Source organism: Pistacia vera, unplaced genomic scaffold (genome assembly GCF_008641045.1).
Source record: "Pistacia vera cultivar Batoury unplaced genomic scaffold, PisVer_v2 Contig109, whole genome shotgun sequence".
Lineage (NCBI taxonomy): Eukaryota > Viridiplantae > Streptophyta > Magnoliopsida > Sapindales > Anacardiaceae > Pistacia > Pistacia vera.
The window spans coordinates 347078-374572 of NW_022195126.1; the positions used below are offsets into that span (position 1 = coordinate 347078).

The following is a 27495-nucleotide window of genomic DNA, read 5'->3' on the forward strand; positions in this document are numbered from 1 at the left end:
CCGTGCACTTATCCAATTCTGCAGTGTTTCCAACTCCTTACGGAAACTATAATCCGCTCCGCAGTTCAATGCCTCAGATCATCAGGCAAGCAATCGCAGCCATCCGATCATGAGCTAGAATAATAGCCGCCTCGTATTCGTGTTTGGCGACAAGGAACCAGAATCAACCGTTGAGGGAAATATTCAGAAGAGGATGACAAATTTTAGCCGCCCTTTACTGATGTCTTCCCACAAGACGAAGTTGTTATTGTGAAGCGAACTGTAATGGTATACATACTTGAAAATTTAGATGTATGATTTTTTTGAATATCTTTTAGGCGTTTAATAAAGAGAATTTAGAGAGAGAATCGGGAAAGCTTCTTTTATTGGACAAAGATTATAAGAAACTTTCAGTATTTTGCTTTGGGATCCAAGAACTCTACATTATGAAAGAGAGAATGCAGTTTATAAGATCACCATAAGATCTTCATAACGTATGATGAACATGAAGCTACAGAGATTCCTAATATATAAACATGCACTTATTCTATGAAAAAGTTTTCTGTATGTCTTCTGGTAATTCTAGGGCCCAATAATGCTACAGACACCGATTAATCTCACAGAATAGTTGTACTAACTTACGTGACATCCAAGTCAGATGCAGTCACGTTGGACATTATAACACATCTTTCGTGAATGAACTGCACATTATAAATGGACGACCGTCCATCAATCCAGACGAATTGTTGTATGAAAATACAATGGACTCTCGTCCATTTCCTATGGATGGACGTCCACCTCGAATGGACCCCTGTCCATAAATTTTTTAAAGAATAAGAATGACAGGCGTCCATTGAAAATATGTGGTGCATTTCCACTTGACACATCCCCGAAATACAACTAACTAATTCACATTCTAACCAGCTTGCCACCATTCTCCATTACCTTTGTTCCTTTTATACCTAATATTGTAAAGATTTTATAATAGTATAGATATATTATTCTTATTATAGAAATACTTTAGCCCTGAAACCTCTTCCTATTTATCATTTATGTGAAATTGGCCTTTCAATCATCTAAAAAGAATAAAACTTCTAACAGAAAAAAGCGTTTAGAATTCCAACAACCACATAAAAAAATTGATCAACCCATTTGAGAAAAATCTTTTGTCGAAATTTGAAATGGAACCAAGATCTCCAATCTAGTTGGTCATCTAGTATGAACCAAATATTTAAGATTATTATATAACAAAAAAATAAGTCTAAGGACTGGACGTCCTTCCATATAATATGGACAACGTCCATTCTTATTTTTTTAAAATTTATGGATGGGCGTCCATTTGAGGTGAATGCCCATCCATAGGAAATGGATTCCCGACCATATAATATGGACGAGAGTCCATGGTATTTTCATACAACAATTCGTCCAGATTGGTGGACAGTCGTCCATTTGTAATATGCGGCCGCTCATCAAATATAGATGAGCGTCCATAATTGTTGGACATTCATTCATTTACGGAAGACGTGTTGTAGTGTCCAACGTGACAGCGTTTGACTCGGATGCCACATATGTCGGTACAACAATTTGGTGAGATTAATCGGTGTCCATAGCATTATTCTTCTAGGGCCCCAATACAATCGTTTTATTCATGCTATAAGATAGACAAATAATCTAGCATCACAATATTTACCGCAGTTTGGTTCCTTCAACATTAAAATCATGGAATATACTTTTATCCTTTATGAGCTAATTGCATGAGTAAGATTGGAAGAGAATGTTCTTGCTTAATGCCTTCAATCCATCTTGCCTTGATTCAAACTTGTTCAATGCTTTGCATCAAAATCTTTTCAATTCCAAGGTTCTCATGATTTGTGAAAAATGATTCAAGCTCATCAGCCTTTTCAATTTTCATTGCTGCAAAACTGCCAGATGTAACAGAGTCAACTTAAAGTTCAATAGGGCAAATATAATATTAAATCCAATCTATGAACTATCTGGCATCTGCATATTCCTACTTGATTGCTTACTAGTGTGACAATACCCCTGACGAAATGATGGAGTAGAATTCCTAAACCGTATTTCTTTAAGATTTGGTCCCAATTCTCCTGCATTTATATTCAAACATACGCGATTATATCAATTTGAGGATATAAAAAGAGTCCCACATTATTCTAGATGATTCAGATTAATTTTCCAAATCTTCTTGACACTCACTGCCAATTGTTTCAAAACCTCAGATGTGATATCGATAAGATACATAAGGTTAAATCAGCCAAGGAGCTGCATACCTGCAACCATCTCCATGCTATTGCACGACCTTCTAGGCTTATTCCACCAAGTATATAAATAACGTCTTGATCTCGAACCTGAAAGAATTTTGCTATGAACTCAGTAAATATAATACTTGCGATGAAATTCAAGCTGTCACAACATGTAGCTTAGTTAGAGAAGTGAGAGACCTCATCAGACACCAAAAAGTTCAAAACCTTTGCAACTATATCAGGGTCAGGAGAACATGCTATAGCCTCTGTGTATGTCAAATATATAACATCAAATCCACACAATATCCCAATCACAGATAAAAGGTGAATGCAAGACCATAATTTTTAATAAGTCTTACTTAAAATCAGTTCCTTCTCTTATATTGCATCAGATTTTTTGTAAGACTTCAACAGGGACTTGGAGCCACGCCTATCTGTGGTGGTAGCATTTCTCATTATAGCAATGTAAGCAGCCTATAGAGCAAAACAAGTTTCTACATATCATATTTTAAAATGTACTCAAAGGAACGAGGAAAAAATATAGATGTTTAGGCTTTATTTTTACCTTTCTCACATCAGGGAAAAGTATTGGAGTGTCTTTATCCTTAAGCAAAACCTAAAAGTGCTCCATTGTTTCTAGTTGAGTTTTGTGATGGTGATGAAGTTGGTGATAACCTGCTGGAAATGGGACAAAATCCGGCTGATGGTTTAAGTTGTATTTTGGAGCCAAAGTTTCTGTTTTTATTTTGTTAGGCTGCAGTAGTTGGTGCAGCAGATATTAGGCCAGACAAGTTAAGTTTATTTGACATGTTTTGTTAAGATTAAGACTTGATTTGGTATGTGCATTGGTTGAAATTCAAATGTAATATTTTTATTGTAATGCAGTAGGTAAAAACGTGGAACTTTTTGTATAAATGTTTCTGTTCAGTGAATGAAACGCAGTGAGAAAAACTCTCAATTCTTGCCGTCTCTTTCCATTTCAAATTCTCTCATTTTACTCTGATCATCTTTTCATCTGAACTAACAAATGGTATCAGAGCCCTACTGATCTTAAGGGCCTGATAAACTCATCTCTCCTCACTTACTTTCTCAACCTCTGTTACAGTGAAAACACCTATCAAGCTCCACACAGCCTGACTCAATGGCACAACACACAACCTCCCTTACTCCTCCAACCCTCAACGGTGATCAATACCACATTTGGGCTGTCAAAATGAAAACCTTCCTGAGGGGACAAGGTTTATGGCAGTATGTTGAAGAGGATAAACAACCACCAGTATTAGGGCCAAACCCCACTCTGAATCAGATCAGGTTGCACGATGAAGAAGCCACCAAATCACCTAGAGCCTTGTCTCATATCCATGCAGTAGTGAATGAACAAGTTTTTACAAGAATCATGGCATACGAGACAGCCAAGGAAGCATGGGATAAACTCAAGGAGGAGTTCGGTGGTAGTGATACAACAAAGAACATGCATGTGTTGAACTCAAGGAGGGAGTTTGAAATGCTGAAAAATGTAGGAGTCAGAATCAGTAAAGGAATATATGGATATGGTTGATGAATGTAGTGAATAAAATCAGATTAATGGGAGAGGAGATGACAGATAAAAGGACAGTGGAGAAAGTCCTAGTTAGTCTACCCGAAAGGTTTGAATTTAAGATATCCTCACTTGAGGATTCTAAGGACTTGACACAAATCACTCTCACCGGTCTAGTGTATGCCTTGTAAGCTTAAGAGCAAAGGAGATTGTTGAGGTAAGAGGACTCGAGTGAGGGTGTAATGGTGGCAGGATTCAAAGGCAAACCAGGTCAGGGTGGAAGCAAGAGGCCTACAAGAGAAAAGAAAGGAAAAGAGAAGATGGCCAACCAATGGAGCAAACCAAGTGGAATGAGAAAGTTTCCACTGTGTGCTCACCTTAAGAAGAAGGGGCATGCTGAAAAAAGGTGCTGGTTTAGGCCTAATATCCAATGTAGAGCATGCAAAAAATATGGTCACATTGAGAAGGTGTGCAAAAACAAACCAAATCAGTCAACACAGCAAGCACAGATTGTTGAGGACCAGCAGCTAAACTTAGATTCTGAGTAGTTGTTTGTGGCTTCATATGGTGCAGTTCAAGCCCACAATGATGATTGGTTGATAGACAGTGGCTATAATAATCATATGACAGCAAACTAGGAGGACTTTGTGAACTTGGACAAGTCATACCATTCCAAAGTTAAAGTTGGAAATGGGGAGTTTGTGGCTGTCAAAGAGAGAGGAGATATTGTTGTGCAAACAAATTTAGGTATCAAACTTATCCCCAATGTTTTGTATGTGCCTAATATAAGTCAAAACTTGTTGAGTGTTGGACAAATGATAGAAAGAAAGCATGCCCTACACTTCCAAGATCAGTTTTGCACAATCCTGGACAATGAAGGCAATATGTTAATGAGGGTTAGAATGATGGGAAAAAGCTTCCCTATTAGGCTGAAAAAACTAGAACCAGAAGCATATGTTGTTGATGCAGATGAGTCAGAATTATGGCACAAAAGATTAGGCCATTTCAATTATCATAGCCTTAGGGAAATTCAGACCAAAGAATTGGTATGTAATCTGCTTGAAATTGCAGAAACCAAAACTATATGTGCTACCTGTCAACTTGGCAAGATGAGTAGACTACCACTCCCTGCAAACAAAGCCTGAAGAGCTGCTGAGAAGCTCTAGCTTATCCACACGGATGTGTGTGGACCTATGCAAACACCATCCCTAAATGGAAGCAAATATTTTATCCTTTTCATTGATGACTACTCCTGGATGTGCTGGGTTTACTTTTTGAAACAGAAGACTGAAGTCGCAATGGTGTTTGAAAGGTTTAAACTGCAGGTTGAAAAACAAACTGGTCTAAGCATTAAAACTGTCAGAAGTGACAATGGGAGTGAGTATACCTCCACTGAATTTGAGAAAATCTGCAGGCAAGCTGGAATTGTGCACCAGTTCAGCAGTCCCTATACTCCACAGCAAAATGGAGTCAGTGAGAGAAAGAATAGGACTGTCGTGGAGATGGCCAGGTGCATGGTTGCTGAGAAGAAGCTACCCAAATCCTTTTGGGCAAAAGCTGTAAACACAAGGGTCTATTTGCTTAATAGACTCCCTACTAAGGTCTTAACTAATCAAACACCCTATGAGGTCTGGTATGGAGTGAAGCCTTCGGTTAGAAATTTGAAAATCTTTGGGAGTATGTGCTATGCACTCATTCCAGCAGTTAAAAGAAGCAAGCTGGATGAGAAGGCTATGACATTGATCTTTATAGGGTACAGTGAGTAGTCCAAGGCCTATAGAGTTTATGTTCCAGTAACCAGGAAAATTCACATCACTAGGGATGTGAAGGTAGATGAAAGAGGGATCTGGAATTGGAAGAAAAATGAAGTTGAAGAAGACACAAGAGAGCAGATTGCAGACACAATAGTAGGCAGATTTGATGATCCAGAAAAGGCAGATTTAGATGACGATTTTCCAGTCAAGGGTACAATATCTCTAGCAGAGGTTTATGAGAGATGCAATGTAGCCTTGCTTGAGCCTGCAAATTTCAGGGAGGCTACTAAGTCAGAGGTCTGAAGGAATGCAATGGAGGAGGAGATGAAAATGATTGAAAAGAATGGCATATAGGAATTGGTTGACAGACCAACAACTAAAAGAGTAATCCAAGTAAAATGGATTTATAAAAAGAAGCTGAGGCATGATGGATCAGTGTACAAACATAAAGCAAGATTAGTTGTCAAGGGGTTTGCTCAACAATTTGGAGTGGACTTCTCTGATACATTTGCACCCATGGCTAGGCATGATACAATTAGGCTTCTCCTTGACTTGGCAGCCCAATTTGAGTAGAGAATCTATCAATTAGATGTCAAATCTGCCTTCCTAAATGGTTGGCTCAATGAGAAAATCTATGTGGAGCAACCGGAGGGATATGAAGTGGAAGGGCATGAGCATAAAATGTATTTGCTGAGAAAGGCACTATATGGCTTGAAACAGGCCCCTAGAGCCTGGTATAGTAGAATCAATGAGTATTTGATCAGCTTGGGATATGTAAGGAGTGCTAATGAACATATACTATATGTGAGAAGGTTGGAAAGTGAATTCACCATAGTGTCATTGTATGTTGATGACTTACTCATCATAGCAAGCAGCTCAACTCAACTCAACTTGAGGAGTTTAAAATGGTCATGCACAATGAATTTGAGATGACTAACCTTGGGGAAATGTCCTATTTTCTTGGAATGGAGATTCACCAAAGTCACCATGGCATATTTGTTAATCAAAGGAGGTTTGCCAATGAAATTCTGCATAAGTTTGACATGGACAAATGCAAACCAGTGGACACTCCACTGGTTGTAAATTTGAAGCTGAGCAAGGATGATGGGGCTGAGAAGGTTGATGAGAAAATGTATGGAAGTATGATTGGTTGCCTTCTGTACTTGACTACCATTAGACCAGACTTGATGTTTGCAACCAGTGTTCTTTCTAGATTCATGACCAGCCCAAGTGAAATTCATCTCAAGGCAGCCAAGAGGGTGCTGAGCTATGTCAAGGGAAGTGCTGAGCTTGGAATATGGTTCAAGAAGACTGAAAACCTGCAACTTATTGGGTACTCAGATAGTGATTGGGCTGGATGCATTGATGATATGAGGAGTACATCAGGTTATGTTTTCTTCTTAAATTCAGGAGCCATATGCTAGCATTCCAAGAAGCAAGACACCACTGCTCAATCCACGGAAGAAACAAAATACATTTTTGCTACTGCCGTAGTAAACCAGGCTATATGGCTGAGGAAGATTATGTAGGATTTGAGGCAAATTCAAGAAGAACCAACTGTGATATTTTGTGACAATCAATCAGCTGTTGCAATGGCAAAGAATCCAATATTACACAGCAGAACAAAACACATCAAAATCAAATTCCATGCTGTGAGAGAAGCAGAGAGTAATGTTGAAGTGAAATTAGTCCACTGTAGGGGTGAAGAACAAATTGCGGATATTATGACCAAGGGTCTACCTAAAACCAAGTTTGAGAGTTTGAGACTTAGACTTGGTGTTTCCAGCAAGATTATCAAGGAGGAGTGATGAAATTGGTGATAACCTGCTGGAAATGGGACAAAATCCGGCTGATGGTTTAAGTTGTATTTTGGAGCCAAAGTTTCCGTTTTTGTTTTGTTAGGCTGTAGTAGTTGGTGCAACAGATATTAGGCCAGACAAGTTAAGTTTATTTGACATGTTTTGTTGAGATTAAGACTTGATTTGGTATGTGCATTGGTTGAAATTCAAATCTAATATTTTTCATTGTAATGCAGTAGGTAAAACAGTGGAACTTCTTGTATAAATGTTTATGTTCAGTGAATAAAATGTAGTGAGAAAAACTCTCAATTCTTGCCGTCTCTTTCCATTTCAAATTCTCTCATTTTACTCTGATCATCTTTTCATCTGAACTAACAGATGGCCAAAATTAGCCAAAGCTATAAAGACGTTTCCCCTTAACAATGCATTTAAATGACTCTCTCCAGGTTTTGATTCCCAACCTACTTTTCTACGCAAAATACGAAGTGAACAACGATACTTTTTTTGTACCAGCGATGACTTAGGACTTGGCAATATTCTAAACATGGTCTCAAGAAGATTGAAAGAAAAAATAGAGATAAAAATCTCATATCAACTGAAAGTTGTTATTGTGATTATGTGCACTATTTTGTGATTAGAATTTTCCTTTAAGAAATAATTTAATTACTATGAGGGAGATTTTTCAATCAAACTACAGGAAATAGTTGAGTTGGAGTGAAAGCCTTGCTAATTGATGAGACCATCAGAGTTGTGGTATATGATAGGAAGTCCAAGAGAGGCAAGTAGGGGATTATGGGATTGTGACAAAAAGATTCGGCTGAGTGAGGTGTTAAAAATTAGTTATTGAGTGGACAGATGGCAGCAATCGGTGGGATATAAAAAGAATTATGTTAGAATGAGAGGTGTAAAAAACAATAAAAGGGAGGAAGAAAGGAAACGCAAGACATTTAAAAAATTAGAAGGGAAAATAGGGGAGGATGCACACCCTCAAAGTTCAGCCTGGTTCTTAATCTCTTCTGTCTTGTTTTGTTATTTTCTTTTATGTTGGATTGAGGTTGGCTATTTCCTACTTGGTATAGCTTTTGTCTTCTTCGTTTGTTGATATATAAAAGGATATGTTCTTCAGTTCTAGTGATTATAGTTGTTTATCCTTATATTCCTATTTTAGTTGCTTAAAGTGGTTAATCTTTATGTTGTCTGATGTGATTGAGTGAGTGGGTTCTAACAAATTGGTTTCAGAACGAGGTCAGCTAGGGAATGGTTAGTACGAGAATGGAGGCAAGAGTTGATAATGTGGAAAGAGAGAGATAACTAAGATTGGGGTGGATATGAGTGCCATCAGCGATTGTTTAATGAAATTGCAAGGTTGGATGAGAAGGAAAGAGGAAGAAGTCATAAGAGAAGAGAAGGGCAAATCGACTGAGGTGCTAAAAACTCTAGAGACGGGTAACAGTCAGAATCGGGGTGGTCTGAATGGATTGAAAAATCGTGATGGTCAGACTGGATTAGAAAATCAGAATCGACATCAAGGGGAATCTAGTAACGTCAATAACACCATCAGGGGAGAATTCGGTGGCCGCAAATTAGAGTTACCAGTTTTTTTGGGCAACAATCCTTATGGGTGGTTATTTAGAATCAAGCGCTATTTCACTGTCAACGGAATAGGGGAAATTGAGAAATTGACAATTTCAACAATGTGCATGGAAGGCGACGTTTTCAACTAGTACCAATGGATGGAGGCGAGGGCTCCGGTGGTGACATGGTCAGCTTTCAAGTTGGCTCTTCTTCACTGATTTAGTGGGTCTCGAGAAAGGAGCCCATAAGAGACTATAATGGGAATCCAATAAACAGGGAATGTGGAAGACTACCAATGGCGATTTGAGGCAGGGCACCTCTGGTAGAGGAGAAAGAAGAGATTTTAATGGTTGTCTTCCTCAATGGGTTAAAGGTAGACATACAGGCCGAGATTAAATTGGCTCAACCTGATTCTTTAGTCCATCTTTTGAACTTGGCCCAAAGAGTGGAGGAAAAAAATTGGGCTTTAGATGACTTACGAGCTGGACTAGGAAAATTTGGTAAAGCTTTGGGGCTTATTGGACGTGGGCTTGGATCAATGGATGGCAGATTGGGCCAGGGGATTAATTCAGCTGGATTTAGGTCGGGTCGAATACATGGGTCACCAAATTTCGGGTCTAGGACCCAGTCACCCTTAAATCAAAATCCAAATCACGTTAAACCTTCTCTCTTCAACGAGCAGCAGCGATATTCCGGCCAGTCTTCAGGGAACTGTTGATCTTGGGATGATCGGCAATCCAACATTATTCCAACAGTAGGTTATTGGAGTAACAATGCACCCATACCATGGTCTTCCGATTCTAACCCATTTTTCGAACAAAATTTTCCCTTCAAGCACATGACAGAGACTGAAATTCAGCAAAAGAAAAAGCGGGGTATATGTTTCAGGTGTGATGCCAAGTTCTTACCAGGGCATAAATGTAGAGAAAAAAAATTCTGAGTCATTTTGATTGATGAGGAGAATGATGAAGAGATGAGTGAAAGGAAGGAGAACGAAGAGGAGGTACCAACACCACAACATAACATAACTCTGTTGAGCTCTCCCTAAGTTCAGTATTGGGTATCAACGGACCGAAGATATTAAAATTTAGGGGGCGGATTAATGGCAGTGAAGTGATTGTACTAATTGATAGTAGAGCTTCACATAATTTTATCTGCAGAGATATCATTAAGAAGTTGTCTCTTCTAGCAACACAAACAAAATCGTTTTGGGTCCGAGTAGGATACGGATATAAGGTTTAAAGTGAAGGTGAGTGTCAAGGGGTTTGTTTAGATATTCAAGGAGTTACAATTGTTCAGAATTTTTTTCCTTTCGACATAGGGAGTGCAGATGTAATCTTGGGTATTACCTGGCTTGAAACTTTTGGGAAGACAACCACCGATTAGAAGAAACATGTCATGAAGTTTAGGTTGGGGACAAAAAAGGTGAAACTAGTGGGTGATCCATCCTTGTACAAGACCTTGGTTTCTTTGAAGGCGATGATCAAAACCCTCCAAAATGAAGGTCAAGGGTGTTTAGTCGAATTTGGACAGCTTCAGATGCAACATGAAGATGAAGTTAGCATGGATTCTCAAGTAAGTGTCTTATTAAGCGATTTTGATTCTATTTTTATTCCTCTTACAGAGTTACCACCAGTGAGATCACAAGACCATGCAATCTGGTTGAAACCCAACACCTTACCCCCAAATATACGCCCTTACCGTTATCCATACTATCAGAAGAATGAGATCAAAAATTTGGTGGGAGAAATGCTTAGGTTTGGGATTATTAGACCAAGTATTAGCCCTTTCTCTAGCCCTATTTTGTTAGTCAAAAAGAAAGATGGGAGTTGGCGGTTTTGGGTAGATTACCGAGCCCTCAACAAGAGTACAATTCCAAACAAATTCCCGATACCAACCATAGAAGAATTACTTGATGAATTAGAAGGAGCAACAGTGTTCTCCAAGATAGATCTTAAGTTAGGATACCATCAAATCAGAGTGAGAGAAGAAGACATTTACAAGATGGCTTTCCATACACATGAGGGGCACTATGAATTCCTAATTATGCTCTTCAAGTTGACGAATGCCCCATCTACGTTTCAGGCTCTCATGAACGATATTTTTCTATCATATTTAGGGAAATTCATTCTAGTATTCTTTGACGACATACTAGTATATAGTTCGAATATTGAGGCACACCTGAGACACTTACAGATTACTCTTCAAACACTAAGGAAGCACAAACTTGTAGCTAACTAGAAGAAATATGTTTTCTGCAGAGAGAAATTAGAGTACCTGGGGCATATTATTATTTCATTTGACGGGGTAGCAGTTGACCCATCAAAAATTGAGAGTATGGTACAATGGCCAACACTGAAAGATATCAAAGCTCTTAGAGGATTTTTAGGGCTGACAAGGTATTATCATCGGTTTGTTCAAGGATATGGAAAAATTGCAGGACCGCTAGCATCCTTATTGAAAAATGACTCTTTTACTTGGAATTCAGAGACTCAAAAGGCATTTAATGAGTTAAAACAAGCAATGATTTCAGTTTCGGTACTTGCCATGCCAGATTTCTCTAAGACTTTGTAGTAGAAATTGATGCTTTAGGGAGCGAGATTGGAGCCATATTGATGTAGAAGGGACAACCCTTAGCCTTTGTTAGTCAAGGTTTGTCCCCAAGATCAAGACTTAAATCGGTCTACAAAAGGGAATTAATGGTAATTGTATTGGCTATAAAAAAATGGAAGCATTACTTGATGAGGAGGCATTTCATAGTCCGCATAGATCAAAAGAGTCTCTGTTTCCTGATAGACCAATGCGTTATGGGTGAAGATCAGCAAAAATGGGTCACCAAGTTAATTGGGCTGAATTTTGACATTCAATATAGACCTGGGATTGAAAATTGAGCCGCTGATGCATTATCTGGGAAAGGTGAGATAGGAGAACAAACAACCATTTCCTTGTATGTTTTTCAAGGATGGAAGAGTTAGAAAAGGCAATCCAACAAGATCTAAAGATGCGGCTGATTATCCAAGATTCGATAAAAGATTCAAATAGTCATCCTCTTTTTCTGCTAATAGGGAGTCATTTGATGTATCATGACTGCTTGTTGTTACCAAAAATAGGTCCACATATCCAAAAAAAAATTATATAAGTTTTCATTCTTCACCAATAAGAGGGCATTCTGGTTCATTCCGAACTTATAAGAGGCTTTCTAAGGTGGTTTATTGGGAAAGGATGAAAAGAGATGTCTAATCATTTGTAGCAGCCTGTCCGACCTGCCAACAAAGTAAATACGAAGCTCTTAGCCCAGCTGGCCTTTTACAACCCCTTTCAATCCCCACTCAAGTTTGGGAAGACATCCTTATGGATTTTATAATGGGATTTCCTCGAGTTTAAAAGGTTGATACTATCTTAGTTATTGTAGATCGACTCACAAAGTACAACCATTTTCTCACTCTTAAACACCCTTACACTGCAAAGGATATGGCAACCTTGTTTGCAAAGGAAATCATACAGCTACACAAGTTTTTGCGAACCATTTCAGATCGCGACCGCATGTTTATAAGTCATTTTTGGGGAGAATTGTTCAAGCAATTCGACACCCACCTTCTTATGAGTTCAACCTATCATCCTTGGACCAACAGCCAATCAGAGGTAGTTAACAGATGCTTAGAAACTTATCTTTGGTGTTTTGTAGGGAGTTAGCCACGATAGTGGACAAAATGGGTACATTGGGCAGAATATTGGTTCAACACTACCTATAGTAGTTCTACGAGAATGACACCTTTCAAGGCACTCTATGGACGAGACCTACCAGCTCTTCTGAAGTATACCAAAAACATTTCTGCAGTGGATGACGTGAACCAACAATTACAAGATCGCAATTTCATATTGCAAGAATTGAAGGAAAATCTCACTAAGGTTCAAAATCGCATGAAGGTTTATATTGATGGGAAACGAAGAGAAGTAGATTTTGAGGTGGGTGAGTTGGTTTATTTGAAACTCTAGCCTTATCGTTTCCGCTCCTTAGCCACCAGATTTAATGAGAAGTTGAGCCCAAGGTATTATGGACCCTATGTGATTTTCGACAAGATAGGTGTAGTCGCCTACCAATTAACACTACCATCGACAGCTCGCATCCATAATGTTTTTCATGTCTCATAGCTCAAGAAGACTATTTTCCCCTCACCTAATACCCAACCCCTACTAGACAACCCTGATGAGAACTTGATCCTAATTGTGGAACCTGAAAAAGTATTGAAAATACGACGGTTATTGAATGGAGACCACAATGTTCTTATTAAATGGCAAGGACTGATTTTCAAGCCTTGGAAAGAGCAAGCATGTCATCCAAAATGCCTGAAAATGGGATTGAAAAAAGTTGATTACCAATTGATTTGATTCTAATTATAGTGCTGAAGAAATAAAGAGAAGCAAACTCATAAAGGAAAGCACATCATTCACAGTTTCTAGCCAGAAAAAGAGGCTCATCTATCTATATTTTGAACTGATTTTCTTAGAGAGGGCAGTCTTTAACTAGCATGTAGTACATACCAAGTTTGTCAGTAGCCGACAAGCAATTTTTTACCACTGCTTTCCTTAGTCGAGCTGCAAGTTCATCATCATATATTACTCTATAGAAACCACTCTGCTCAACATTAACTTTGACCCATAAAGTTTCATCACACTGTTCTTGATCCTTTTCCTTAAGTGAGCTTGAATTGCCATTTGAAGAAGGAAACATTTCTACTATATCAACCCTTTCAGTTTTTGATCCCAAAAAACTTCTTGCGCTTGTCGTATGAACCAAAGGACAAAGTTATTGGAACAGTCCATATTCCATCACCATGCAAACCAGATGACAGAAATTGTGACTGCAAATCCCTAAGCCAGCATCAGATTCCCCACTCGAGAAAAAAACTCAAAGCACAAATATGAAATTTTCAAGTTTTGATCTCATAGAAATGCATTTTAGTATTAGTCAATTTTAAATTTTTAATACCTGCTCAAATTCCAAAACTTGATCTTTAGATTTTACGTAGATAACAGGATATCCCTTCTACTTTGTCCAACAGTCCATCATTGAATTTATATTAACACCAGATTCCTTCGAAATAACTCTCCATAAATCTACTGTCTTTTCATTTTTCCAAGCATATTTCTTCATGTACGAACTCAAGGACTTCTGTTTGAAATCAAAGTCAAATGGTTAAAGAACAAAACTAGAAGATGCTAAATTATATCACAAGTACAGAAGCAAAAAGAAATTAAATTAACAAGTACAATTTGGTCCTCTATATAAAATAGCCACTCTGTAAATTAAAATGTTAACTTTCAGACCTGAACTATGTCATTCCCAAGGTAACCCTGCAACATTCTAATGACAGCTGATCCTTTCTTATAGCTAATGTCATCCAAAATTTGATCAATTCCATGAGCATCGTCAACCTCCACCTACAACACCAGCAAACAATTTTTCGAAGACATATTTGAATCTCATCATTGAAAGGTTTATGCAACATGAATAAGTCAAAAGCAGTTAAATTTTAACACAACCACCATTATGATGTGTATGAGTGCAAAGTTTAGCATGAGCATTGACCGTATCTTACCTTGATAAGATGTGATTGTTGTAATGCATTCAGACTTAGGCCATCAGCTGATAGTTGAAGAAATTGAGTCCATATTTGCCACTCGGGAAACAAGATGTTAGTAACCATGTAACTAATCTGGAAATATAGAAACAACATAAAAATCCCAAAATGTGGCCAACTGCAATGCTTGTCCACTCGGGAAACAAGATGTAGTAACCATGTAAGTAATCTGGAAATGTAAAAACAAGTTACAACATAAAAGTCCCAAACTGTGGCCAATTGCAATGCCCACAAATGGAAATACTCAAAGTTGAGAGATTTAAAATACCCATGTTGCAAAACCTTTATTAAGCCACAAATGAGTCCCCCATCCCATTGTTACCAGATTGCCAAACCATTGATGAGCCACTTCATGTGCTACAACAATTGTGTTCTAACAGGCAGAGGAAAACGAAAGTTGAGAATGTAGAATACTTTGTCCCTCAAACAGGAAATATTAAAGATAAGAAAATGAAAATGAAGTGTTTGTGTTTGAAGGGTTAAGGTAAAACTTCCATTCTCCAGAAGCAACAACTTAGCTGTTAGTTTTCAAGAAATTTTGTACATTTAAGGGGATCATAGAATTGTGAAAGAGAGAAAAATGAGGGAGGAAAAAACAAAAAAAAAACTGGAGACTCATTTGAATAACTAACTTACGATCTGCTTGCGTTTATCTGTAGATTTCAAATCGCTATAAAGCATATGACTTTCACGATATACAATCAAACCAAAATTCTCCATAGCTCCACTAGAAAATTCAAGGACAGCGACCATATCTAGTTTTAGGAGTGGGTAAGGAGTTGAGAAAAACCTAAAAAAAATTCCATACCCCCGATTAATATTTATCTGTTTAATTCACAGAAAATGAATGCTAGAACTAGAATTACCGCCTCATACACATGTTCAAGAACATCATTTTTGTTATCTCGATTCATTGTTGGGATGGTGCTATACAAAGAAAGCAATTCAAGTGTTTTAGTTGCAATGTATTGGTACTGTTATGCCTAAAAAATCAAGGCTGATGTAAGCTCACGCCAGCAAGGGTCAATCAGAATTCAGGAAGGTTTTGTGCCGTCCAGACGCTACCATGTCGCGCAAGGACGGAAGAGGTAAGGCTGTCGTCAGTGTGGCAAGTGAAAGCATGGCTTGTGAATGGCTAGGAATTGTCCACCTGCCCAAGCCCTACAAGATTTAAGGATCTCTCTTGTACAGTCGGCCAATAGGAAGCAGGTTTGGAATTGTACCACACTTGCCCAACTGTAGAATGATTATTACTTTGAATCCCTCAACTATAAATAGAGGGCTTCTCTCTTATTTACGAGATTTGCTCATTTTTAGTTTTCTAAAACAGACTCTCTCTCTGTATTTAAATTCTCTCTAGATTGTAATTCAGCTCGTTATATGCGACCTGACTGTAATCATCCATTAATACAACTATAGTAGACATAGGATTCGATTTTGAGTATCCGAACCACTTTAAAAATTGTCTCTTGTTTATTCTCCCGTTGCACATTTCCATATCACGTGTAATTTCTAAGTCTGCTTAGCACTTTACACGTGCAAGTCGTTGGTGTCAAAATCAAGCATCAACAGTTTAGCGCTAGAAGGAGGGCCTGATTTAGTATATGCTCTTCATCAAGAATCTCTGACCGATCAGTCCCATCCATCAACAAATGGCATGGTTTTGAAACTGAGAGAACCAACCTCGACAATGAGGAGATCCCCCGAGTACAGCATGACACTTCTCCCGAAGTGCCTCTAGTCCAGCAAAGTACTATGGTGGATATTCCTTTGAGCTCACAACTCGACCCAGCCGTGATGGATTACCTGGAGAGTTTTAACAATACTCTCCAAACGGTTAGCCAAAGGTTAGACCGTTTGGATCGAGTCGTACCACCAAAGTTTGACGAGGCGGTGCCACCGCCAAAGATGCATGCAGGTCGCACCAAAGCACGGAAAGGGCGAAAGCCCGGACCACGTTCACCACAGTGCATAAAAGTAAGAGAAAGCAAGTGGCGAACAGTAGGCCGAAGGGCTCCGAAGGACTAGCGAACACTAGTCATGCAACGGGTATAATGCCCGTGGCATTCGACTCAGCGACAGGTCACAGCATGATTCATCCCACACCACGTCGCATGAGCACTCCCGCAAAAGTGCAAGGCAGGGACATTCTCAATATCGTCGAAATGATGACCTCGATCGTCATCATGCGAGAAACCCCTATAGTCTGCAGGTCGGTTCTGACCACTACGGAGGTCGAGAAAACTTCCCTAGCCATTCAATGCTTTCACACGGCCTCAACCAGCATGTGTCCAGGTTCATTGGAGCTTCCGACCGAGTTGGGAAAGAGTCCGATTTGCGGTCTTTCCTCAACCGCAACCGTGAGGGTTAAACCCATATTGTGAAAAGTGATCCTCAGGTAGCTCCACTACTTTAGATTGAGGAATTACAACGAGCTTTGGATCAGCTTAAAACTCAACAGAATAAGCATGGGAAAGTCATCGAGGAGTCTCCCTTTTCTCTAGTAGTGTTAGCTGCTCCTCTCTTATCGAGATTCAGAATGCCCGATATGCGGGCGTTCGATAGGAATTCTAATCCACATTATCACCTTTATGAATTCAACGACCTCATGAAACTCTACCAAGCCTCCGACTTGGCCAAATATCGCTGCTTGGTAGTAACTCTGACTGCCTATACCAAACGCTGGTTCAGATCACTTCCCACAGGATCTATCAGCTCGTGGCAGCAAATGAGCTCGTCATTCTTGAGGTACTTCCAGGGGAACAGGAAGTTCTCAATGTCGTTGAGTTATCTAAGTAACATACGGCAGGAGAAGAATAAGTCCCTCTAGTCTTACATAGACAGATTCCACAGGGAACTCCACAAAGTGGCTTACACTCTCGAAGAGTCTGTTCGGACTCTCATTATTGTGGGGGTTCGCCCGCAAACTGACTTGTGGAAATAATTGCAATCTGGGGATGATGTTTCCCTCACCCGCTTCTACAACCTTACTGAGAAGTATCTCCAAATCAAAAATTATGTGGCCGCTTTTAAACGCCACAACCCCAGTCCCTCAACTAGTGCTCCCGGCCAGGATGAGAACAATAGGAGAGCTGATCGCAGATGGGCTAATGACGATCAGCAGAAAGGAAAGAAGCAACGATTTGAGCCCAAAAAATCTTATGCCCAAGTTCCCCATCGCGATCGCAACAAAAGCCAATACACTCCTTTGAATGTCTCAGTGTCGGCCATTCTAGATAAATCAAAGGAGGTCAGCCTGCTCGAAGATCTAGAGCCCATGAAGAATCCCCCTTTAGCCAGGAATAACAAAAAGTATTGTCGTTATCATCGGGATAATGGGCATCACACCGATGAGTGTCAGGCTCTCAAGCAAGCAATTGAAGACCTCATCAAACAGGGGCACTTCGGAAAAAGGATGTTGATGGTCCGACTAACATTCGGGAAAAAGATCAAAAGAAACAAGGGAATAAGCGCCGTGGTCATAAGGGTCTCTACTATGTGAGGATCATCTTTAGAGGGTCACACTTCACAGGGAATTCTCGAGGTGCCCAAAAAAGGTACGCTTGGGAAGCTCATCATGACCCCATGAGTATGATGAGCACGATGCCGTGACCCGCTAAGGTTCGCAGGGAAGAAGAGATTACCTTCTCAGCGAAAGACGTAGTGCGATTGCATCATCCATATGAGGATGCACTCGTCATCATACCTGAAATAGGTCAGTGCGAAGTCCACAGAATGTTGGTTGACAATGGAAACACTGTGAATATCTTATTTCAGTGAGCTTTCGAAAAAATGCAATTGGACAAGGAAGACCTAAAGCCTGCCTCTATCCCTCTCTACAGTTTTACGAGGGATCATTTGATTCCTGGAGGAACAATCGCACTCTCTATCACGTTGGCTGAGACCAACAAAATGACCAAGATGACAAAAATTTTGGTGGTAGACTGTCCGTCCGCCTTTTATGGCATTCTGGGACGACCTCTATTGCGAAGTTTCAAGGCAGTCACCTTCATCTATCATCTAAAAATGAAGTTCCCCACTCCGACGGGATTAGGGAAGAAAAGGATCTTAGTGCAGATGGCATGCAAGGGAAAAGGAAGGCCAATAGGCATCCTCGAGCAGGCTATGGTGATCAGCAGGATGGAGCCACAGCCCAACCTAGTAGAGGACAACATGGATCCTTGTTTCCAGGAGTAACCTCATAGTGGGCCAGTTGAGGACCTATCTGAGATATCAGTCGATCAAAATGAGCTGACCTGAGTGTTAAGAATCGGGAGTAATCTCAACCCCCAGCTCGCCAAAAACTTGACGAGCTTTCTCAGTGAGAATGTCGATTTTTTTGCATGAACTCATGCTGACATGATCGGGATCAACCCAAATGTAATATGTTATTGACTCAACATTGACAGTGTAGTCAAGCCGGTTTGCCAGAAGAGAAAAGCCATAGACCCTTAGAGCTATGCTACATTGAAAAGTGAGGTAGATAAGCTCCTTTTAAACAGGTTTATTCGAGAGGCGCATTGCCCGAGTTGGGTTGCCAATCAAATCTTGGTAAAGAAGCCCAACGGCAAGTGGCGAACCTGCGTCGACTTCACCGACCTCAACAAAGTCTATCTGAATGACAGTTTTCCCTTGCCAAGGATCGACCAGCTCATTGATGCCACCTCCGGGCACGAGCTGCTGAGTTTTATGGGTTCCTACTCGGGGTACAATCAGATCCCAATGTACGTACCTGACGAATAGCATACCTCGTTCATTACAGATCAAGGATTGTACTGTTACAAGGTTATGTCCTTCGGTCTAAAAAACGCTGGGACAACCTACCAGCGGCTAGTTAACCGTATGTTTTCCAAGCAGATCGAAAAGTCGATGGAAGTTTATGTTGATGACATGCTGGTCAAGTCGCATGTCGCTTTAGATCATATAGTGCATCTCGCTGAGATGTTCGATGGTGGGTGTCGAATCCAACAAATAATAAAATTCTCACTCTCAAAAAATATAAATTGTAATAGTGATGAGCAAGGTCGTATCCACAGAGATTGGGTAGATTTATTTTAATGAAAATTAAAGCAAAGAAAATGGGGGTGTTGAAATTTCGAAGTGAAATAAAAGAAAGCAATTATAATCAACTAAAAATTAAGGAGAAATCAATATCAAGTAAATATCCAACCAAAAGTATAATTTCGGAATTGGTTCAGAGAATTGATCACAGATACAAGGATAAAATCTTCTATTCTTCACTAAATTGGTTATGATTATTAACAAGCTCTAACAACCTATCTCCCCTTACTTCCTCGATAACCAAAACAAGCTCTTTGATTACTTCCCTTGTCAATAAACAACCCTAAACAAGCTCTTAGGATTTAATCTATCGACAGCATTAATAATTAGAGAGACTACCAATTCTAGCCAACAAATACACAAGCTCGATTCATTTAGACTAGATTATACATCTTCATAACATAAATCGAAAATCCCTTTATAATCAACTATGTTATTTNGCCTGTGTGCTCGGGGTGGGTTGGTTTGGGGTACCTCGGGTCACGGTGGTGCGTGGGTGCTCGGGGTAGGTTGGTTTGGGGTAGATGGGGTCACGGTGGTGCGTGGGTAGACCTGGCAAAACGGGCGGGTGGACCGGGTTGGGGTCAGGTCAATACGGGTACGGGTCTCACGGGTCCGAGCCTAATACGGGTCAAGTTATACGGGTCCAATATATTGGACCCGTACCCTACCCTATGCGGGTACGGGTCTCACGGGTCCGAGCCTAATACGGGTCAAGTTATACGGGTCCAATATATTGGACCCGTACCCTACCCTATGCGGGTACGGGTGGACCCGCGGGTACCCATTTTTTCTCTCTCTAATTTTTATTTTTTGCAGTTTCACCCCTAACAGTTTTTAATTATGATAGTTAAACCCCGAAATTCCTGCAGTTTTAATTTTTTACAAAATTCACAGTGAGTTCTTTTAGTTGCCTTGAAAAGATCACCCGTATCCAAATTTCATCAAGCAACCAGTTTAAATATTTTGACATTAAACTGAAAACTCAAAGTACTCCACAACAGCTCCGCACTAAATGGTGGGTATGTTCATTCAAATGATAGGAGATAATTTATACCCTTAATTATTCGTTGTTTTAAGTCTAAATCCAGCAATCTCCATTCTTCAAAAACCCCCTTAATTAGTAGTCAAACCATGATTAATTAACTTAATCTTTTCTCTTCTTTGGACACACAACAATTTAGTGAATTAACTTGCCTATTATCTCATAGGCAAAGAGTCACAAATCACAATCGATCACAAAGCAAAGAGTCACAATAACAAAGGCTTAAAGTCAAGCTTTTCACGTCACAGAGCCAAAGGCAATTAAAGTAAGGCAAGTAAAGTTTAAAACTTTATTTCCATTTCAGACTCTTCTGTCAAACCCAAAAAAGGGAAATACGAAAACACACAAAGCACTTGCGCTTGCTCTTGCTGCTGCTGCTGGTGGTGGTACTCACCGAAGACAGAGACACTCTGGCAACATTCCATGAAAGTTGTTTTAGTGACAAAACCAAGAGAAAAACAGAAAAAGAAAGACTTTAGGTTGAGGAAGACATGGGTTAGTGGGTGAGTCATGAGTGTGAAAGTGAGAGATGAGAGTGAGTGAGTTACATTTACATACCTTGGATAAGCAGGATTGATTTTGCATGGTGGAGAGTCTAGAGACTGTCGACGACCGACATGGAGTTGTGTTAAAGAAGAAGATCTGCGTTTGCGAGATTGATTTTGGAAGAGGAGTTGCATTAGAGAAGAATGAAAATCAGAAGAAGACGGCTAGGAGAGTGAATGAGTTAGGGATTTGCAAATGAAGAACAAAAGAAGACTAGTCCGGGTTGGGAAACGGGATTTAAAAAGGGGTACCCACGGGCACCCGCGGGTGAACCCGTATAACCCATTTGAAATACGGGTAGGGCCGGGTACGGGTTTGAAAAAAATGGGTCCAATTTCATAGACCCATACCCTATATAATTTTCCCGAGTTTAGGGTCAACCCGCGGGTCTGGACCCATTTTGCCAAGTCTAGCTGTCATGCATATCTTTTTCTCCAACAAATTCGTAACCCTAGGTCAAAAACCTCGGATCTAGTAAGGCGCGTCCACGCTTTATCTGCTAACTGCTTTTGTGAACATTCTGGGAAAACAGAACGTGCCCACGCTTTAAGCAAAATCCGCTTCTGGAATGTATCTCTTTTTGAGCTCCAATTTTTTCTCTCCAAAACTCTTGATTTTGAATTCAATTTGATTTAACTCCTCAATCTACTCCACAAAATACGAAACATAATCAAAATCCCAGATTTAAGCATTTATAACCATTAAAACATGAGGAAATATAACAAATATATAGATATTATGAATGCTTATCATTCAACGTACTCTGAAAGTACAAGATGAAGCTCAACCCTCTTAAGTGCTCATTCGGAGTATCCTCAGAAAAGTTTATAGGGTATATGGTTAACCAAAGGGGGATCGAAATCAATCCCGAGAAGATCTAGACTCTCATTGATATAAAAAGTCCAACCAACCAAAAACAAGTTCAGAGCCTAAATGGGAGGATATCGGCTCTCAGTCGCTTCATATCAAGGGCAACAGATTGTTGTTTGCCATTCTTTAATATACTCAGGGCCAACAAGAAGTTCAAGTGGACTCCAAAGTGTGAGCAGGCTTTTCAGAGTATAAAAGAACATCTCGGAAAGATTTCTCTTCTATCCACGCCTCTTCCCAAGGAAATTCTATTCCTTTACCTGTTCGTCTCTCAGTATGCGGTCAGCGCAGCTCTCATTTGAGAATAGGGCATAGTTCAGTGGCCAGTGTATTACGAGAGCAAATGACTATTAGACACCAAGATGTGGTATCTAGAGATGGACCGATTAGCTTATGCCCTGCTGATCGCCTCCAAGAAGCTGCGACCCTATTTCCATGCCTACACAATCCATGTTCTGACCAACTACCCGCTCAGACAAGTTCTTTAGAAGCCGAAAACTTCGGGTAAGTTACTCAAATGGGCAATGGAATTGAGTCAGTTCAATCTACATTACAGACCGAAGGCAGCAATCAAAGGGCAGACTATTGCCGATTTTATTTCAGAATTCTTGTACCAGCCAAATTGAGAACCCGAATAGTCAGCCAGTGAAGTCATCTAGGAAACCGTTCAGAACTTATCGACTTTGAGCCTCTATGTCAATGGTTCCTCTAACAGAAAAAGAGTCGAGGCAGGTCTTCTTCTCCTCCTCAGTCCTAAAGGAACTCGCATTCATGGAATTATTCGATTTGGGTTCCAAGCTACGAATAATAAGGCCGAATATGAAGCACTGCTTACTAGTCTGTGACTTGCAAGTGAAATGGGATCAAATGCGATTAGCATTCATAACGACTCCCAGCTGGTTGTTAATCGGATTTTGGGAGAATATCAAGCCAGGGAAGAAAACATGATCAACTATATGAAAAAAGCTAAGGCCATACTCGAGCCTTTCAAGCGCTTCACGAGCAAAGCAAATCCCAAGAGACTGTAACTCTATCGCAGACGCCTTGGCAAGGATAGCCTTATCATTGGACTCCGATGTGCCAGAAAGTATTCCAGTTTGGTACATAGAGATTCCTAGTATCAGCTCGCTTGAGCAGACCATAGCTACAACAGAATCTACATCTTGGATGACTCCAATCATTCGATATCTCCAAGATAGGACTTTGCCCGATAACAAGGCTGAGTCAAAAATCCTTCACACAAGAGTTGCTCCTTACACGCTCGTCGGAGATCAGCTGTACAAGTAGGGGTTTAGCGCCTCTCTCCTCCGATGTGTAACCGACGAAGAAGTAGACTACATTATGAGGGAGATACATGAAGGGATCTAGGGTAATCACACCGCCGCATGATCCCTCGCCAATAAAATTGTCCGCCAGGGATAATATTGGTCTCTACTTCAGGAAGACACTTTCAACTTTGTGAAAAAATGTGACAAGTGCCAATGGTTTGTGAGCATCCTGCGAGCTCTTTCCCACTAGTTGACAACAATGACTAGCCCCTGGCCATTCTCTATGTAGGGAATTGATCTCATCGGGCCCATGCCAACTGGAAAAGGGGGCGTCAAGTATGTTGTGGTCGCGGTGGATTACTTCACCAAATGGGTCGATGTCGAGCCTTTGGTCGTGATCACTATAAAGAAGCTCAAAGACTTCGTCTTCAAGAATATAGTGTGCTGCTACGAGATTCCCCATACACACATCTCTGATAATGGAAAGCAATTCAACAATGAGGAATTCAAGCAGTTTTGCGATAAACTGGGGATCCATTAAAAGTTTGCCTCAATCGCAAGACCGCAAGCCAATAGTCAGGTTAAAACTATCAAAAAGACCATCAAGCACACACTGAAAGCTACGCTTGGCGCTGCCGAAGGCAATTGGGCTGATGACCTCCCAGAAGTTCTATGGGGATATAGAACAACTCCGAGAACCTCTACTTCGGAAACGCCTTTCTCACTAGCATATGGCTGCGAGGCTATGATTCTAGTGGAAGTAGGGACTAGTTCACTCTTGAGAGACTTATTCAATGAGACAGACAATGAAGCACTTTTATGTGCAAATCTGGACCTAGTTGAAGAACGCCATGACAAGGCTCGGTTAAGAATATTATCCTACTAATAGAGGGCGAAAAGGTTCTTTGACTCTAAGGTTAGGAGAAGAGACTTTCAGGTCGGCGACCTGGTTCTAAAAAAAGTTCTCCTCCGTACAAGGGAACCAAGTACAGGGGTATTGGGACCTAACTAGAAGGGTTTATACCACATCGCTAAGGTAACATGACCTAGAACGTATCACCTCAAGAGGCTTAACAGTTTCGAAGTATCGCGAGCTTGGAATGCTGAACATCTTCGCCCTTATTACCAGTAATTTTGAACCCCCTAGTCCTCGTTGATGGCTTTGGAACCCTGGGTGGCATGGTCGCTACGCGCCATGAAAATATGTTAGCGAAAAGGTCACCTCTGCAAAAAAAAAAAAAAAAAAAAAAGATGGGAGTCTTAAGTGTGAAGATACTTACGGTTAGGGGTTCCAAATATGCTTTCGAATTGAAAAAACCGTACTTCTGCAAGTTGGCAGTAGTTACGAGCAGTCTTATATCGCAACTCTGCTCGGGTAGATGACTAAATGTCACAATTCAGTTAAATTCTGTCAGAGCCGTCAACCTAGTCGTCTTATTTTCTACAAAGAGACAAAAAGTTCATTAATTTCATCTATAGAAGATGAGCTAAAGAAAAAGGGACAGTTCACAAATCGAAGGAGAGGAAAACCTACTCGGTCCCTAAATTGGCAAACACCATTGTATTCAAAAAAGAAAAATTTGGTCTCATAAGCCCCGACATTATTGGTGTAACCAAATATTTCTCCCTCGATCGCTTCGAGAGGTAATAAGAGTCTTTATCTTTGCTCTTCTTCAAATAGTAAGCGCATGCGAGCTCCAGCGCTGTCAGCTCGCTAAGATCATTTTCGCCACATGCGATATATATAGCAACCGCTATCATATACGCATTAGGCATCAATTGTAATGGCGTGACCTTGAAGTGGTTGAGGATCGATTGGATGAAGGGGTGAAAAGGTATCTACGCCCCACAATTAAAGATCGCCTTGAAGATCGTGGCCATTCCCTCTGGGGGATTCCGAGCTGTGTATGTCTTATGCTAGTCGACATCTACGCTAAGCGCGAACCAGTCCACCACTCTCTGTATCTCATCCCGAGTGGCCATAGATAATGTCTCTTGCACGAGACCTACTAAGGTGTCTGGCGCCTGTGAGCTCGTCCTCTCGGCTACTCTGGCCGCTGAAGTGTCCATTGCTCCTAAAGTCTGAAAAAGGGGCAACATGCAAAGATGACTCAGTCTCCGTACAATGTCCCGTACGATGTCGTGGAAGAGCAAAAGAAACCCTAATTTACATTCCTTAACCCCTAGAAAAACCCTAAAAACCCTTAAGAATGAATTCCCAAGAATCCGTGCCCCAAGTTCTCACTTTTTATAAAGAAAAAAGTTCTCTTTTTATCACTGTCCAGGAACATGCATTGTGTAAGCTTACCAAGCAGTTCATACCCACCATTACTGTAAAGTCAAGCTTTTAACAAAAATAATAGAGGAAAATGAAGGAGAAATCTTCCTTACCTCTTGACTGTTGGGATGAACTTCCTGTTGTAACGAAGAGTGCGCATCAACTAGGAGAAGAACGGACTGATTGCGCAAGTGCAAGAGTTTTGTTTTTCTCTCTGAAAATGTGAGTTAAGTGATAAAACTTGAGGCGAACCTGGGGTTTTATAGGGGGAAAGATGACGATTGGTTTCCTTAGCGGGCGACGCTTAGGCGGGATACGTTTCTCTCCATTAATTATGACCACGTGTCGTTAATCCACGTGAAGAGTAACCTTCACGCTTCGTGGATGCCAATCGACGTTTCCCCCCATTGGAGTAACCAAGCGTCAGGGCGGTTACCTCCTCTACATTAAATGCGTCTTCATTCGCACTTAATGCTCTGAAAGGGAATGTCATTTCAGCATGACTTACATTTAATGCGCATGGCTGACACTTATTGCGCAAGAGACACATCTGTCACAATAAAGTTTATTTTATTGACCAGACCAGCTGTCAAGCACAACGGATAATATCTAAAGAGATCATTCAAGTAAAACACTCTTCTCCATGTATTGACTTCGAGGCGATGTGATCCATTGTTTTCAGCAAAAATGTGCTAAGTATTTTCAGGTCGCAAGCAACAAATGAAGTTCAAAGCATGTTGGTATAGCACTGAGTAGGGTCCGACCTAGGTCGCTGAAACTATGGGAGAAGGCCGCCTCAGGTCGCTTGTGCTATTCTTAGATACCTATGCTACGACCTCCTTACATCTCAATCAGGTGTCACTCAAGATGAGTCAGGTCACGACATAATCATGAAGTTCTCAAATTTCAATCCTTAAACCTTAAAAATTGGGGGCTTCTATTATGCCTAAAAAATCAGGGCTGGCGTAAGCTCACGCCAGCAAGGGCCAATCAGAATTCAGAAAGGCTTTGTGCCGTCCAGACACTGCCACGTCGCGCAAGGACGGAAGAGGTAAGTCTGTCGTCAGTGTGGCAGGTGAAAGCATGGCTTATGAGTGGCTAGGAATTATCCACCTGCCCAAGCCCTACGCGATTTAAGGATCTCTCTTGTATAGTCAGCCAATGGGAAGCAGGTTAGGAATTGTACCATACATGCCCTACTGCATAATCATGATTATTACCTTGAATCCCTCGACTATAAATAGAGGGCTCCTCTCTTATTTACGGGATTCGCTCATTTTTAGTTTTCTAAAACAAACTCTCTCTCTCTCTCTCTATTTAAATTCTCTCTAGATTATAATTCAGCTCGTTGTACGCGACCTGACTGTAATCATTCATTAATACAACTATAGTGGATATAGAATTCGCTTTTGAGCATCCGAACCACTTTAAAAATTGTCTCTTGTTTATTCTCCCGTTGCACATTTCTATTTATTCTCCCGTTGCACATTTCTAGATCACGTGTAATTTTTAAGTCCGATCAGCACTTTACACGTGCGAGTTGTTGGAATCAAAATCAAGCATCAACAAATGCATACATAGAAATCAAGAATGGTTTATTTCATAATTAACTTTCTAACTAGAGTTATCAAACATTTATTTTTTTTGTTATTCACATAAGAAATAAGTAATTTAAAAAAAAAAGTTAAATTTAAGATATATAAATTTATTTTATCTGTATTTAAACTATCAACATATTAGCGTATAAATTCTATCGTATGCCACTCAAAACACTTGTGATTGGTCAATGGATGAATAACTACGTAATAACTTGGCTTCTACGAGCTGTGATTGGTCAGTGTCGGACATCAAAACTAGCGATAAGCTCCGCAACTTCGTAT

At 40.3% G+C, this 27495-nt stretch overlaps 1 pseudogene; it reads right to left on the reverse strand.

Moving 5' to 3' along the window:
• Positions 1-1711: 1711 nt before the first annotated feature.
• LOC116136516 lies at positions 1712-15461 on the reverse strand (annotated as a pseudogene).
• Positions 15462-27495: the final 12034 nt, after the last annotated feature.